The sequence below is a fragment of the Coptis chinensis genome, chromosome 8, assembly GCF_015680905.1.
Source record: "Coptis chinensis isolate HL-2020 chromosome 8, ASM1568090v1, whole genome shotgun sequence".
Lineage (NCBI taxonomy): Eukaryota > Viridiplantae > Streptophyta > Magnoliopsida > Ranunculales > Ranunculaceae > Coptis > Coptis chinensis.
This window is the reverse complement of record NC_141463.1, coordinates 77,100,729-77,116,070: the sequence shown is the minus strand read 5'-3', so window position 1 is coordinate 77,116,070 and position 15,342 is coordinate 77,100,729. Positions and strand designations below refer to the sequence as shown.

Genomic DNA, 15,342 nt, shown 5'->3' with positions numbered 1-15,342 from the left:
TGGTTGAGAACACTTTTAATATTACAACTAATGAGGGGAGACTAGATATAATGAAACATCAATTAGGTTGTTTGTAGGTCAGAAATGGGCTGATAGATACTTGTGTAGAGATTATCTGAGGTTGTGTGCTATTAAAAGAAAATTTAGTATGAGGTTCAAGAAAAATGATGATTCTCTACAGATTAAAGTTGTGTGTGAGGAGAGTTGTAAATGGAGGGCTTATTGCAGGTGCATGACTAAGAGGAGTACATTCAGATTAAGAAGGTTGAATGATGTTCACACTTGTACAGCTGATAGAAAAGATAGAAACTCTATAGCAAATGCAGCTTGGATAGCAAAAGATATTGAGAAAGACATGAGACTTCATTTCAAGAGATACAAATCACTGACATCAAGGCAATCATGTGGAACAGATATCAAGTTAAGATTAAGTATTAGCAAGCTTGGAATGCTAGGAACTTAGCAATGGAAATGATTCATGGAAGTTATGATGAGTCTTATGCAAAGGTTCATCAGCTTTGTTTGCATATTCTCAGCTCCAACCCAGGTTCTATTGCTAAATTCCCTAAAAATGCTAACTACATGAGTTTTGAATGGGTTTGTATTGCTTTCAAAGCATGTTTAGATGGGTTTGTCAGTGGGTGTAGGCCCTTAATAGGTCTTGATGGATGTTTTTTAAAGGGGAAATATGGGGGTGTATGTCTGTCTGTTCTAGCATTAGATCGAAATAATGGATTGGTTCCACTAGGTTTTTTATTTGTATTTCAGAAAACACTGAGAATTGAACTTAATTTCTGGATATTATGGCACCATCCTTGAACTTACATCCATCTAGACTGACCATAATTTCTGATAGACAAAAAGGTTTAGGTAATGCAGTTGCCACAGTGTTTCCTGATTGCAATCAAAGATTTTGTTTTAGACACATGTTGAAGAACATGAAGACAAGGTTTAAGGGCTTGAAGTTGAAGCATGTAATGCAGCAAAAGCATTTGGGGAAGCTGACTTTAATAAAAGTATGGAGTTGCTTAAGAAATATGTAGCGATGTCAAAGACTACTTAATGACTGAGGAGCCTAGGTTGGGGGCAAGGTCACACTTTGACACTGAATGTAAGTCTGACCACCTCTAATAACTTATCTGAATCATGGAATAATTTTATAATGGATGCTTGATATTAGCTTTTTACTACGTTAGAGATTTGACTCTCTAATTTGGCGAAAGAGCGAATTCAAAGTTCCTTACTCACGATCTTTGCGTTCGTAAAGTTGAAGTAAGGATCGAACCAACCTAAAGGTTAGGACAACTACAACTTGGTTGTTACTCTTAGGGAACTAGTGAGTAAGTTTATATTAATACTAGGTTTCTTTCCTACACAAACATTAAAGAAAAACATTAAGATTCGAAATATGCAACTAAGACAAAATACAATTTACTAAAGAAAATGTGGAGAGCTAATCCTCCTCATGTGAAAATAACATTTAGTTGTTGATTTGAAAAGGTTCATTTGATTCTTCCTAGACTCATAAACAAGCCCTAATGGAAGAAAACTTGATCCCTAACATGTATGGCTCATTTCTAAACTCATACATGTTAGCAATTGGAATCAAGCAATGACTTATCTCTAAGCTCATTACTTGATTCCTAACTAGACACTACACCAACTATCATTTTGGGATAGGATGTAGGTCTAGTTGTTCTTCCTAACAACCTACCAAGCCAACAACAATTATTTTCCCTCACATGAGTTGGATTAACTCCCCAAAAGGGAAGTTAGCTCATGATCCTTGGGATAAAGGATTACAAACTAGAAGAACAAAAAAAGAGAGAGGAAGAGGAAGAAGAAAAACTAACTAAACTCACTTGCTTTTTATTTATTTTCTAGAAGAAAACCAAAGTTTCCTCCATTAAAACTATTACAAGCTTTTCTTCCAAAAACTAAAACTAAATAATAAAAATGACTAAGGAACTAAAATAATACAAAGTAAGGAAAAGAAGTCAAGGGAGTAAATGGAGTGTCCCCCCTTGTTTTGTTTTCTTCTTCATTTGAGAGACATCTTATTTCCTCCCATGTGAAACATCAAACCACATTTACTTCATTTTTATCCACCACATTAAAACAAAGTGACACCTTGCCTTTTTTTTCACTATTAACACCTAATCTAATTAATTACATGCAAGGTGTCAACTTTGCACTAATAATTTGTCATTTTTGTCTTGACATGCTCTATGATTGATGACTCATCTAATCTTGCGGGCCCGTATAGTGGGTCCTATGTGCAGTCCAGTGGCGGTCCAGTCTTTGGGCCATTTTACAACTTCCCGCCTATGCGTAGAGTTCATCGCCCTGATTATCTGAGCAGCTCACTTGTCACATTTGAAGTCCTGGTTCAAGAGGTAGGAGCTTCGAAAGTTTGATACTTCTGTGCGGATTTGGAAAATTTCATATATATATATGTCGTTCCTCGTGCTTTATTGCAGGTTTAAACCATATTTCCATGTCTACTGCGAATACCTGCAAAAGTATGAAAACATATTTATTTCATGATTATTAAACACATAGTTAACCAAATTTATATGTCTCAACGGGGTTTCATAATACACTTTTGGGTGCTTATCACACAACCCCAAAAACGACACTTTGCTTGTCCTCAAGCAAAGAAGAGACATAAAAACAGGATAAGTGGCCAAAATGTGTAGTCCTAACTAAGTCTCGTTTAGCGAGAATGCGGTTGCATTGACCATATGCAACAAGGCCTTAAACCCCTAGGAATTCCCCTAGTGGACGAGTTATAGCCTCGTGAGAGTTTTCGAGAGAAGATACTCACAAACTTCATTTATACTACAACGACTCAAATTCGATTTAAACTTCGTTTCCTAAATTAATCTCAGATATCCATACATCTCCTTACCAGGGAACGAAGATTGATTTCTTTGAAATTCAAGTTAATATGTATTCAATAATTAAAACATCTACATATGATTATGCATGCAGTGAACTTTTCATTGAAATGTACTAGCAGGGTTGTTTCTGAATCATTTGGAGAGTGTACCTAAATGGGTTCTCACAGGTATGTGTCAAAACACAATTTCACTCAAAAAATTTCCACTCAGGTTTTGTTAACTCCAGTGTGCAGTTAGGCACACATTTCCTCACATCTCAATGACAGTTAGAGGAGCTGATGTCGATCAATCACTTCTACTACTTATTATCACACCACCCTACTCCTAATTGAGCTAGAGGTCTTTATTAGGTATTGTGGGGCTTAGGTGATAGTGTACAAGAAAATGGAAATGGATAATTAAAATTTACGAGTATGAGAGAATAAGGTCTTCATATATTTACACTAAAGAAATCTTTGTTTTCTTTCCTTCTTCTAACTAAGTTTTCCAACCTTGTTCTTAAGCCTCTAATAGATTTTTTTTTTTTTTTTTTTTAGATGGCTTAAGAACATGATTCTATTTTTCTTTCCTGAAGCAAGTAACTGACTTTTATTTGGGACAAGTCTTTCTCTTTATTCTTTCCACATTTCATCCTATTTCTCATACTCATCACTTAGATAGGTTCTTTTATTTGGTTTAATAGATGGGTAAGGAATTTTTTGGTGAAAGTGAAAGGTTTGATGAAAGGTTGATGGAGTGACTAGTGGTAAAATTTGTAGCAATGTAAGAATTTTTAGCTATGTCGATCCAAAGATGGCCTAAATTCGCCTAGGGTTGGTGGTGATCAAGTAAGTAGATGCGTGATTTTCTCTAATCGGGAAAACTACTCCTCTGTGTCATCACACACAAATCACTCATGTCAAGGTTTTTGGTTAGATTCTCACATGATTTATAATTTAAGTAACTAACCGTTGGTTCCAGAAACTTACTGCTATGTACAATCGATGATACTCAATACATGAATGTTCATGAAAAGATGTATAAACAATTGCATATATATTATCTTAAGTTTCTTAAAAACAAATCCTAATTCGAATACTAATATGAGATTTCTAGACAATTTTCATCATTGAAAAGGAAACAAGACTTTGTCACTAAGTACAATTATTAACATGAAAATAAAAACTATATACAGGTTACAATTTGCCTAATATTTGCTACAGGGTTAAAGCACCCCCAAACGAGAATGATGCTTAGTCCTCAAGTATCAATAATTAAAAGAGAAAGTACACGAGAACCGTGAGCAAAATTAGGGCTAGATTGCTGGAATAGAAAGGTTGGAGAACATAATATATTATTCAGAAAGAACAAGAAAATGTTCAATTGCACACTAAACATAGCACACGAAATAAAAACAATAGCATACGAAACATGAAAAATAATAGCACACCAAACATAAGGTTTAGCTAGATATATGTACAATGGCAAGCTCAAGTTTACCATCCAGTAGGATGTGAAGTTCTGGCGTCCTCTTGAAGGAAATGCATTTCCTTAGCATCGCGCCAAAAGATAATAGTCTGCCAAATTTTTGCCCATTCTTCGTTTCCAGATTTCCTCAAATGTGTTTCATATTTTCATCCTTCGGGTAACAACAAACATGCCTTAGGTACCAAGCGGGATGCTTCCATTGCAGAAACCTCAATGAACGAATGATTCTGTTTGCTGGGCACATAGAATCTACCTTGACCCAATCATGAAAAGTAGCTGCAAACCGTGGGAAATGTGTCTTCATGATTAAATTGGCGGTGGTGGTAAAAGTATATATTGATCACGAAAAAGTCGCGAGCTCGTTTGGGGTTGGAGATAACACAACCTAGGATGTTAAATAATGTATGACCTTGAGCTAGTGCAATGAATCTGAAAGCAAAGCGCCCTCATTGGCGATATAGAAAAATGCCAATCTCCCATAATGTTCAGGAGTACAAATAACCTCGCAGTCCCCATGTTCATGGTCATGCTTGCTAAGGGAATGGTGACGTCACGCCATGCCACATGGCCATTTCCTTCTCGTTTAATCTCAAGACCATCACCATAAGTTTCACGAAATGCTTTCCACTGAAAGGAACGGTAAGAATTATGATAGATGTAATGCCATGATGCAATAGGTTCATGATATGGAAGATCCAAAGTTAGTGCAAGTTGTTGTTCAGAAAAGATATGAGGTGTGTCACCAACTTAGATTGTGAACCCTTCTAAGTAGAAACCATGCGCATGGTTGAATGCTGGTGTGTCTTCCATATTAGCATAAAAGCATGCAGCCAAACTCGGAGAATAAGTTTGGTCAGGTTGAAGAATTAGGGAAGACCATCCGATGTTTGTAATGTAGTCATGGAAGAGATGGCCATATGTATTGGAATCCATCATAGACTGAAAGGATTGCTCAGGAATGAGTTTGGGAGGTATCATGTTTGATAAATGAGTATGTAAGAGAATAGACCCTCCTGTAAGCACATGTTAAATTATATTAGTCACAACGCAAATGATGACAATCTTATTAAGCATTTCATACAAAAGAAGACACAAAAGTAAGACAAAATTCATAATACGACGAAAAATGTAATAACATATACGAGTATTTATTTATTGACTTAGTAATATTAGAAAATTATGGATTGTTATGTTGATCTTGGAGACGATATATCGTGCGCATTTGTTTTTAGTCCTTCCATTTGTTGGCCGAGTTACATCTGAATGTCCCCCTTGGCTGGCAGAGAGTACAGTTTGATTTTCCATTAAGAGAGCGTGATTTTCTAAGGACTGAGAATGATTTTCCAAGATCTCCTCCTGTTCAACATCATGCATTGCTTGACGATCTTGGAAATCCTGAAGAGTTGTGATGATGGTATTCTGACGAGCGTGTAGTTCCCTCAAACCATGATGAAGAAGTTTAATGCCTTCCATGGGATTAATAATGTTCATTGATAAAACTAAAATGAATAGCTTACCTACGAAATGAACGATGAAATCAAAACGTAAGTAAACCAAACTATTTATGTTGCTATGTTATCAAAGTTTCCTACTCTCAATTCTATCGAAATAGAGTGGAGTAACAAATTCGTTCCACTCCTAGTGCTCTAGCATGGAATGTTTTCTAATCTAATTAGTCAGTCTTAAGTCAATGAGAGTTTTACGAGGGGGAATTACTACGATACTTACTGAATTTGATTACTTGAATTTAACTACGAATGCTATGGAAACATGATTGTGCGTGAATCTAGATAAAGATTAGAGGGGAATTGAATCCACCTCGAATCCAACTTAATAGCCTAACATAGATTCTTGTATCTCGATTCTTACGTTCTTACGGGCAAAAATTGAGAGTTCTAATCCCTAGTGTTCATGGCATTTCTACCAGAGTACTAACTAGCATGTGAGGTCGTCCCACCCATTCTCATGGCTAAACACGACCTTCTAGAGTGGAATAGAATCTACAAAGCGATTCTACATTAACAACTAAGTTTTCATCAAGGCTTCATCAACCCCTCTAATGGAGGTTTTAGCCTTGATTCATCAAACTAACATTTCCATTGAATCTAAACTAAACATAATGTAAAGAATTGAAATTTACTTAATCAAACAATAATGACATCTAATTTAATGACTAAAATGAAATAAGAACAAGAATTGAAATTAGATCTAGAAATAGAAATGACAAAATCGAAATTGATAAAAATACTACTTTATTGATCTAATCAAATGAAGAACAAGATTCAAAGGTTTAATCTAATACAATGAATTGAAACTAATTAAACTAAGTTCTAAAACTAATTAATGGAGGCTAACTAATCTAGGTCTAACTATCTACCATTAACAAAGAGTGAAGCTTTGGTTTTATACATTCAGATCCAAAAATCGTGCATGGGCTTGGAGCCATGTTTTGGGGAGAGAATCGGGCCCAAAAACCAGTCTTCGATCAAAAAAGGCCTCTTCAGCTGCAGTTGGCTTCAACAGACTTTTCGTCTACTTTTGCTCCTCTGATTGGGTCAAGGCTAAGACCATTGGAAAGCTCTTTCGAGCCGGTCGTTTTGACATAAGGTAGGCCTGGTTCTCGAGGTCCGAGTCCAAAGATATGGCGCCGGAAGTTCTGGCGACTTTGTGTGTTGTTTACCCGGCGTCGACTTTTCAGCTTTTGACCAGGCTTTAGAAAGGCTTTGTCTTCTTGAATCTTGGCTTTTAATCACAGAACTCCTTAGCAACTAACCTTTGCTTCTTTATCTCGCTAAAGTGGCACATTTCTGCACATAATGGACTTTGAAGCCTGAAATGCATAAAAACACGTAATTAGTATTAACTCTTAATTATTACTCACATAATTGGTCTAAAAGTATGATGGTTAAGGGGTTAAAACTACAGTTTTGGGCTCTTATCAAACCACCCCCAAACAGCATTTTGCTTGTCCTCAAGCAAAGATGAGAAATTAGAATAAGTGACTAAAAATGGAGTTCTATCTACTCTCGCTTCGCTGAGTGCGATTGCATTGACCATATGTAACAAGGCCTTAAACCACTAGGAATTCCCTAGTGGACGAGTTATAGTCTCGTGAGAGTTTTCCAGTGAAGGTACTTGATAAGAGCCCAAAACTGTAGTTTTAACCCTTTAACAGTCATACTTTTAGACCAATTATGTGAGTAATAATTAAGAGTTAACACCGACATCGTGTGTTTTATGCATTTCGGGCTTCAAAGTCCATTATGTACGTAAATATGCCACTTTTAGCGAGATAAAGGAGCAAAGGTCGGTTACTAAGGAGTTCCGTGATTAAAGGCCAAGTTTCTAGAAGACAAAGCCTTTCCAAAAGCCCGGTCCAAAAGCTGAAAAGTCGACGTGTGCTAAACAAAGACACAAAGTCGTGAGAACTTCCGAAGGCCATATTTTTGGACTCAGACCTCGGAATGGGGCCTACCTTATGTCAAAACGACCGGCTCGGAAAGAGATTTCCAATGGTTTAAGCCTTGATCCAATCAGAGGAGCAGAAGTGGACAAAAAGTCTGTTGATGCCAACTGCAGCTGAAGAGGCCTTTTTGGACTGAAAGAATTGGGTTTTGGGCCTGATTCCCTGGCCCAAAATATGGCTCCAAGCCCATGCACGATTTTTGGATCTGAATGTATAAAAACAAAAGTTTAGCTCTTTGTGATGAGGAGATTTGGTAGTAAAGAATAGTGGATTTTTAGGTTAGAAAATAAAGGTAGCTTAGAATAGAAAGTAGCCATTAAAATAGCTTCTAGATCTAGTTTTTCATATAGATTAATTAAGTTTAGTTCCATTTCAATTATTGTATTAGATTAAACCTTTAAATCTTGTTCTTCATTTTGATTAGATCAATAAAGTAGTATTTTTATAAATTTCGATTTTGTCATTTCCATTTCTAGATCTAATTTCAATTCCTGTCCTTATTTCATTTGAGTCATTAAATTAGATTTCATTATTGTTTAATTAAGTAAATTTCAATTCTTTATATCATGTTTAGTTTAAATGTAATCGGAAATGATTGCGTAATGATTCTCGGCTAAACTTCCATTAGAGGGGGTTGAGAAGCCTTGATGAAAGCTTGATTCCGAATATCTTAGATTCGTCGTAATTTCCTTTCCACTCTAGAAACGATTAGTTCACCATGAGAATGGGTTTAATCGTTCACATGCTAGTTATGAATTGGTAGGAATGCCATGTGTAATTAGAGATTAGGAATAACCAATTGTTTGCAAGCGATTCAATTCGGATTACGACAATTAATTGCCGTTAATAGGATTAAGTCGAGTTAAGGTGGAATCAATCCCCCTTTAACTCCTTATCATCGAATCAACGTAGCATTCCCTTAGTTATTCCCATAGTCGACTAGTTGCATTTTGTGGGTAGTTGCATCGTAGTTTAGTTGCCTTGTTCGTAAATCTCTCATTAGACTTTAAGTAGATAGTACGAACACGTGAGAACATAGCATGCGGAAGGACTAAGAGTGGAACGAATCACTCTAATCTACTATATCTCAATAGAGTTGAGAGTAAAATCTTTGATAAATATAGAAAAGATTAAAAGTTTAGTTTTACTTGCGACTTGAGTTCATCGTTCATTTCGTAGGTAAGACTATTCAATTTACTCTTTATCAAATAGCGCCGCTGCCATCTTAGTTTCACTTTCGTATTGTTTTCGTAGTGATTAGTACTGTTCTTAAAAGTCCCATTTCACCCACCCACCCTTGTTTGATTCATACTGTGGTTGTCCATTTCAGAGTTGAAAAATTCGGGGTAAAAATTACACTTAAGCGCTTCCTTTGATTGACCAGCCCCACCAGCGACCGCCCTTAAACTCTGGAATTCTAAAATACACCGAAGCCGATCACCGGCTATCGCTTCGACCGACCAGCCTTAACAAAAATTTTCGGATTCGGCGGTTTTGATTCGAACTTTGATCTTTCATATTTTTGGTGTTCTAACTCGCTATATACACCGAACAAAGCGTAAACAAGACGCTATTCATAAAGCGAAGCAAGGGCCTTGCAATCAGGTATTCCTTTCTTCCACACCTCGCGATCTCTCTCGTTAGAGGTTTATACTAGTATATCAGAATTGTTTGGAGTGTTGATGTGTTTAGCTAAGTTTGGTTTTAGCCTTGTATGAGGTTAAGGTGCGGCAAACAAAACACCGAACGTAAATACACAACAACATCAACAATCAAGTCTATCTAGTATACCACACACTACACCTCTAGCTACTATTTCACATACACCACCTGATATAATGGCGGAAGAAAGAGAGACTCCTCTCTCTGACTTCTACAAAGCATTGAGCGATAACCCCAAATCTTTCATCGTTCTAGCGGACCCGGGAAATTTCGAATTCCCCAAATATTTTTAATTTGTTACCCGTTTTTCATGGGTTAGACCATGAAAAACCTTATCAAAGACATCGCGTAGGATTGAACAAGTCCTAACAACGTTCCACCATCCTACGGTTGGTGCGGAACAAATTAAATTAAGGGTATTCCCTTTCACCTTAGCCGATAAAGGCGGCGTCTTGGTTAAGCGCCTAAACGCCTAATTCGTGGACTCGTGGGCTAAACTTGTTCATTTGTTTATGGAACATTTTACCCACCCCTAAAGACGGATGAGATGCTTTCCAAGATTCATTTCTTTTCGACAAAATCCTCATGAAACATTTTCAGAGGCTTGGAATCGTTTCACCGATCTCCTTATAGAGTGTCCACATCATAACTTAAATAAAAAGACACGTTAGTTCGTGCCTTTTCAAAGGACTTCTACACCACCATAAAGAAGTCCTTGACATAATGAATGGGGTAGTTTGAAGCAAATGAATGGGGCTTATAAGTTTTTTAAGCAAAGGAGTTTAAATAACAACCGGGGGGGTAGTGACGATTACTCCGCTCGGCTAGTTCTTCTTTTGATTAAAGCTACCGGTATGTTTGAGGTTAAATCAGATCCCGAGCTTAAAACTCTAATTGAATCCCTCACAAAAAGGTAGAGGCCATTTTGTACAACAAAAGCCAATCCCCATCATGAATGTAAATTCAAATCCATGTAGTTTTCTGTTGGAGCCACGAGCATCCCGACTTAATCGTCCCTATAGCCTATGAACAGGCTTGTTCCATTAATAGTGAACCTAACGCCCCTTGGAGACAAAATCCCAACTTCGGTTGGAGAAATAACCAAAACGTCACACCCCAAGGGTACAATAATCAATATGTTAGGTCTACGCACAGCTTTAACCAAGCCCCACTACGACAAGGACAGGGTCAGGGGAATTTTAATAATTATAACAACCAAGCGCAAACTCGACAAGGTCAAGCACAAAGTCAAGGTAATTATAATAATTATAATGCTAATAGAGGTATCATTCCGGTAAATAATAACTATCAAAATCCACCCATAAATAATTCACATGAAATAGTTCCAGTCACACAACCCGTGACTACTACACCCACACAACCGGATCGTCTTGACACCTTCATACAAGTGAGCCAAAATTTTTTCCAAACCATGGCTCAATCTAACCAACAGCTTCTACAATCCGTTAATAATTTAACCAAACAGTTGGCTCAAGATAAAGCCCAACCCAAAGGTGTGTTTCCAGGTCACGAAATACCTAATCCTAAAACAACAAATACAGCCTTTGAGATAACCGATAATACTAGTAATGAGTATGAAAATGTAGGTGAGCTAAAGGCCATCACCACCCTCCGTTCTGGTAGAGTGGTTGATAACAAAGTAACTATGCCTATAGTTACCCCACCAAGAACCCTACACCCCGCTATATTACTAGATACCGAAATAGAAACTGAAGAGCCTACCACTGTAGAGGTACCAGTTACAACAAAACCTAAGAAACAGGAAACCACGGTTAAACACCCAGGTAATACCATTGCTAAATATAGACAGAAACCACCGTTTTCACAAAAATTAGCCATGTTAACTAGGGATACAAATTACGAGGAGATTAGGGATGTTTTTAAGAATCTAACTATAAACCTTCCCTTCCTCGAAGCTATAAAAAAGCTCCCACACCATGCTAAGTTTCTTAAGGAATTGTGTACTACTAGGCGTAAGACCAATATACCAAAAGACGCCTTTTTAACGTAACAATTCCCAACTCTATCTGAACATAATGGAATTGTTAAGTACAAGGACCACCGGTAGATCCCTTGCATAATACACCTTAGGAGATTCTTATACGATCTAATCGTTATTAGACTTGGGGGCTAGTGTCAACTTACACCCGTTTTATTTGTATTGACAAATAGGTCTAGACGAGATGCAACCCACTAGAATGACGTTGCAATTAGCTGATCGGTCTATTAAGTATCCTAAGGGTGTCGTCGAAAATGTTCTGGTAAAAATTCAGGATTTTTACTATCCGGCTGATTTTGTCATCCTCGATACAGAAGTCGTTAACGACTCTGTCCCGATCATTTTAGGGCGACCTTTTCTGGCAACTGCCAATGCGCTCATTAATTGCCGCGATGGTTCAATGTCCATGTCTTTTGGCCAACTTGCTGTTGAAGTCAATGTTTTAAAACAAAGACCACACGATTACCGATTCGCCTATGGATGGAGAGGTTAGCATGATCGAGAGGGTTGCTTTCGAGATTATTTCAACAACACGTTCCACGATAATCATATGCCCAAATTTCTTTCCTTTGGAAGTTCAGACTCCAACATTTCCATCCCTACACTAGTCGATACACATATTACGGATGATGATGAGATAGATGACTTTCTCAAAGATGTAGAGGACTATCATAGTAACGAGGATATGACCAATCTAGATGAGCAATTCGATGAGTTTCTTGAGAAGGTGATAAATCACCCTATCAAGAACTACTTTGCACAACATCCACCTCGATTCCCCTCCTTCCACCCTTTCAAAGGAATCTCGAAGTTTGCACTCGATCCTTTTGTTTCTCCGTGCTCCATAATTTTTAAATCCACCTAGTAAACAAATACTACAGAAGGACAAACCACTTGACACCTTCATTTTCAGAATTGAGACAGTCCCTATACACACAATGAATGAGTTTTGTGCTAAAACCACATCCTCATTGTTTACAGGCTGTCTTTCTACAACTTATCCATATCCACCATATTCTTCACAACCATTCACTTTTCCACACTTATTTACTATAACACCCACTCATTTAAAAATGAAAAATAAGGTGCATGATAGGTTACATAATAGGGTTATCCGACTTCGCTTTCATTTCACTAGGTTGAGTCATGGGAAATCTTGGTGCTTGATTGTGTTTGGATATGTTTTTTGGGATATTTATTTATGGAATGATCCACAATTATTTCGGTTGTTGATATATGATAAACTGCATGTTCATACATACGTCTAGATAAAGTCTCGAGTATCTGACTATAAACGACTCAACTTTTGTGGTTGGTGCATTTCCTTTCATTTCCATATATTGGTGAGTGCACCATTAAGGTAACGGGCCCTCCCTATGGAGTGTGTGGCTGTAAGTACGGATCCTAAGTCCACGTTTAAACATAATTCACGTTTTCCACTCTTGCATGTTTTCTCGATTTTTTTTTGAGTCATGTTTATCTATGGGGTGAATTATGTCTTTATTGTTTATTGTTTTTATTTTTTAAAATTAAAAAAATATATATATATATATATATATATATATATATATATATATATATATATATATATATTAAAGAATAAGCATAGTAACCTAGGAAGTCTCGGGAATCTGACTTTAAAAGACCCACTGCTAAAAACAAATTTTCTAAGCTTCGTTGTAAAAATTTGTTTGGGGGTGGGGTGTTCGTGTTTCTGTACTAAATATTTATGTCCCATTAGAGTTGCTTAGGCCGTTTTATAGTATTACGATTCGGGTTGACAAAATCCATGAATTTAGAGTTCAATTGTTCGCATAACGTACGTCATGCACGCACTTCGAGGCGTTTTCCACTATCTTATATGTCATCCACGGTCGGAATGGAGTGTTTTACAAATCATTGGATTGGAAATTCTCTCCTGATCATTTCCATATCTCATTCGCAAAAATCGGACCGGTAACGAAACGGCAATTTTGATTTGAAGTTTCGCGAAAAATCGAAAAAAATCACAAATTTCGATTTTGGGCTTGGGCCCAACCAGCCACCGGTAGCGACCGGCGCCCTTTACCTTTAGCAAAGCACTTTCGCGATCTTCTTCTCCATCCGCCATTAACGCCAAGCTCCAAAACCTAAAAAAACAAAACCAAAATAAAAAGAAAACTAAAATTAACCCACGCCCCAAATCAAATCCCAACCCAAATCGATTGCAAACACCACCGACCACTACCACTACCGATTTCCATCACTAAAAACCACCGAAAATTCAAAATTTTGGTGCTGCCGACCACCACTCCACCACCACCACTGGTTGCTTCAACCGGTCTATTAAAATCACACCACTACATCACATTTAAACCCCCACTACATTCCAAACTTCCAATGGCTCAACAACGCCGAATTTTGCTGGAGCAAGCTTTTACCGCCGACCACTTCGCACCGTTTTACGGTGACGAGATGATCAGTCGAGACTGGAATAGCTTGTGGTACTCGACTGAAGCTTATTACCATGAGGACTTAGTCCGACGGTTCTATGATCTGAGGGAGTTGGAAGGGACTAGGATTTTTTGTTGTTGTAGAATAAGAGGCGGAAGGAAGTGACGACTGGGTTGTTGGTTGAGATTCTAGGCATTCCGCCTAGAATCCATCCGATGTCACCCTGCAGGAGTCCCAAAGATAATGGGGTAGAGCCATTGATGCACGAGACAATTATTGGAGGGGACTATAATGCAAGATCGATTGTGTCCGACAAGCTTCCCTTAGGACCAACCAACCGCTTCTACATTTCGATGGATTGGTCGGAACATCGGGGAAGGGAAGGTCGATTGATATCGGCCCTGAACTGCCTCCATATCTTATGGATACTCCAGGAGCGGAAGTATGACTTCTGCATCTTAGAGTTTTTACTGAGCATGATTAGGGGAGTAGGGAGGACTGTTGCCCCTCTCCCTGTGTTGATAACAAAGATCATGCTCAAGTTGAGAGCAGCTCAGGCGACTGATCGGACATACATCACTCTCCACCGTAACCCCGTGATCTATAAGGAGTGTGTCCAACGGGTTTGGAGATTGGCTGAGGATAGAGAAGAAGAAGAAGAGGATGGAGGAGCTGAGAATGCCGAGGAGGTTGGGGACATCAGGATGCCTCCGAGGATGAGGAGGACTTGACCTGTTTTGACGCGGATGCCTTGGAGAGGTGCTGGACAGATGCAGAACGCATGGCTGTGATCCATCGAGGCATGCGTTCGCTTAACACTATCTTTGAAGACCTCCGGACTCGACAGGCAACGATGCATCACAACTTTGAGCTCGTACCCAGAGAGAGGACGAGAGGTGGGAACAGATGAACGCCGAGCTAAAAGCTCAGCGCCAGTTCCGGGACGAGATGCTGACGCGATACCCACCTCACGGGGACTCTCCTTCTGATGACACACCATCCAGGCACGAGCGTCGTCGCCGAAGGGATCTAATGGTGCCGGCTCTTCAGAGCTTCGGGAGATCCGAGCATGTTCCCTCCGCCACCCGATTCGAGTAGCTAGGGGAAGTAATAGTTTGAGGTTTTATGTTTTATTTGTAATTTCATTATTGTTATTTATTTTATTGCAAGTTTATTTCCGTAATTTGAATTTTGTAGTGTAATGTACTCCGAATGAAAATTTTAATATAAAGGGTTATTTTCAGTATGCGTGGTTGTTTCATATTGATCCCACCTTCCCAACTTGTTTGGGGGTGGTTTTATCAATTCAAGCATTATTTTTATATAACCCTCGTATTAGAATTTATTGCGGAGTCAAGGTGAAAATATGGCCGTTTAGGCATATCTATGAT

At 38.2% G+C, this 15,342-nt stretch overlaps 1 pseudogene; it reads right to left on the bottom strand.

The window, feature by feature from the left end:
* Window positions 1-10,055: 10,055 nt before the first annotated feature.
* Window positions 10,056-10,150, bottom strand: LOC147483161 (small nucleolar RNA R71; annotated as a pseudogene).
* Window positions 10,151-15,342: the final 5,192 nt, after the last annotated feature.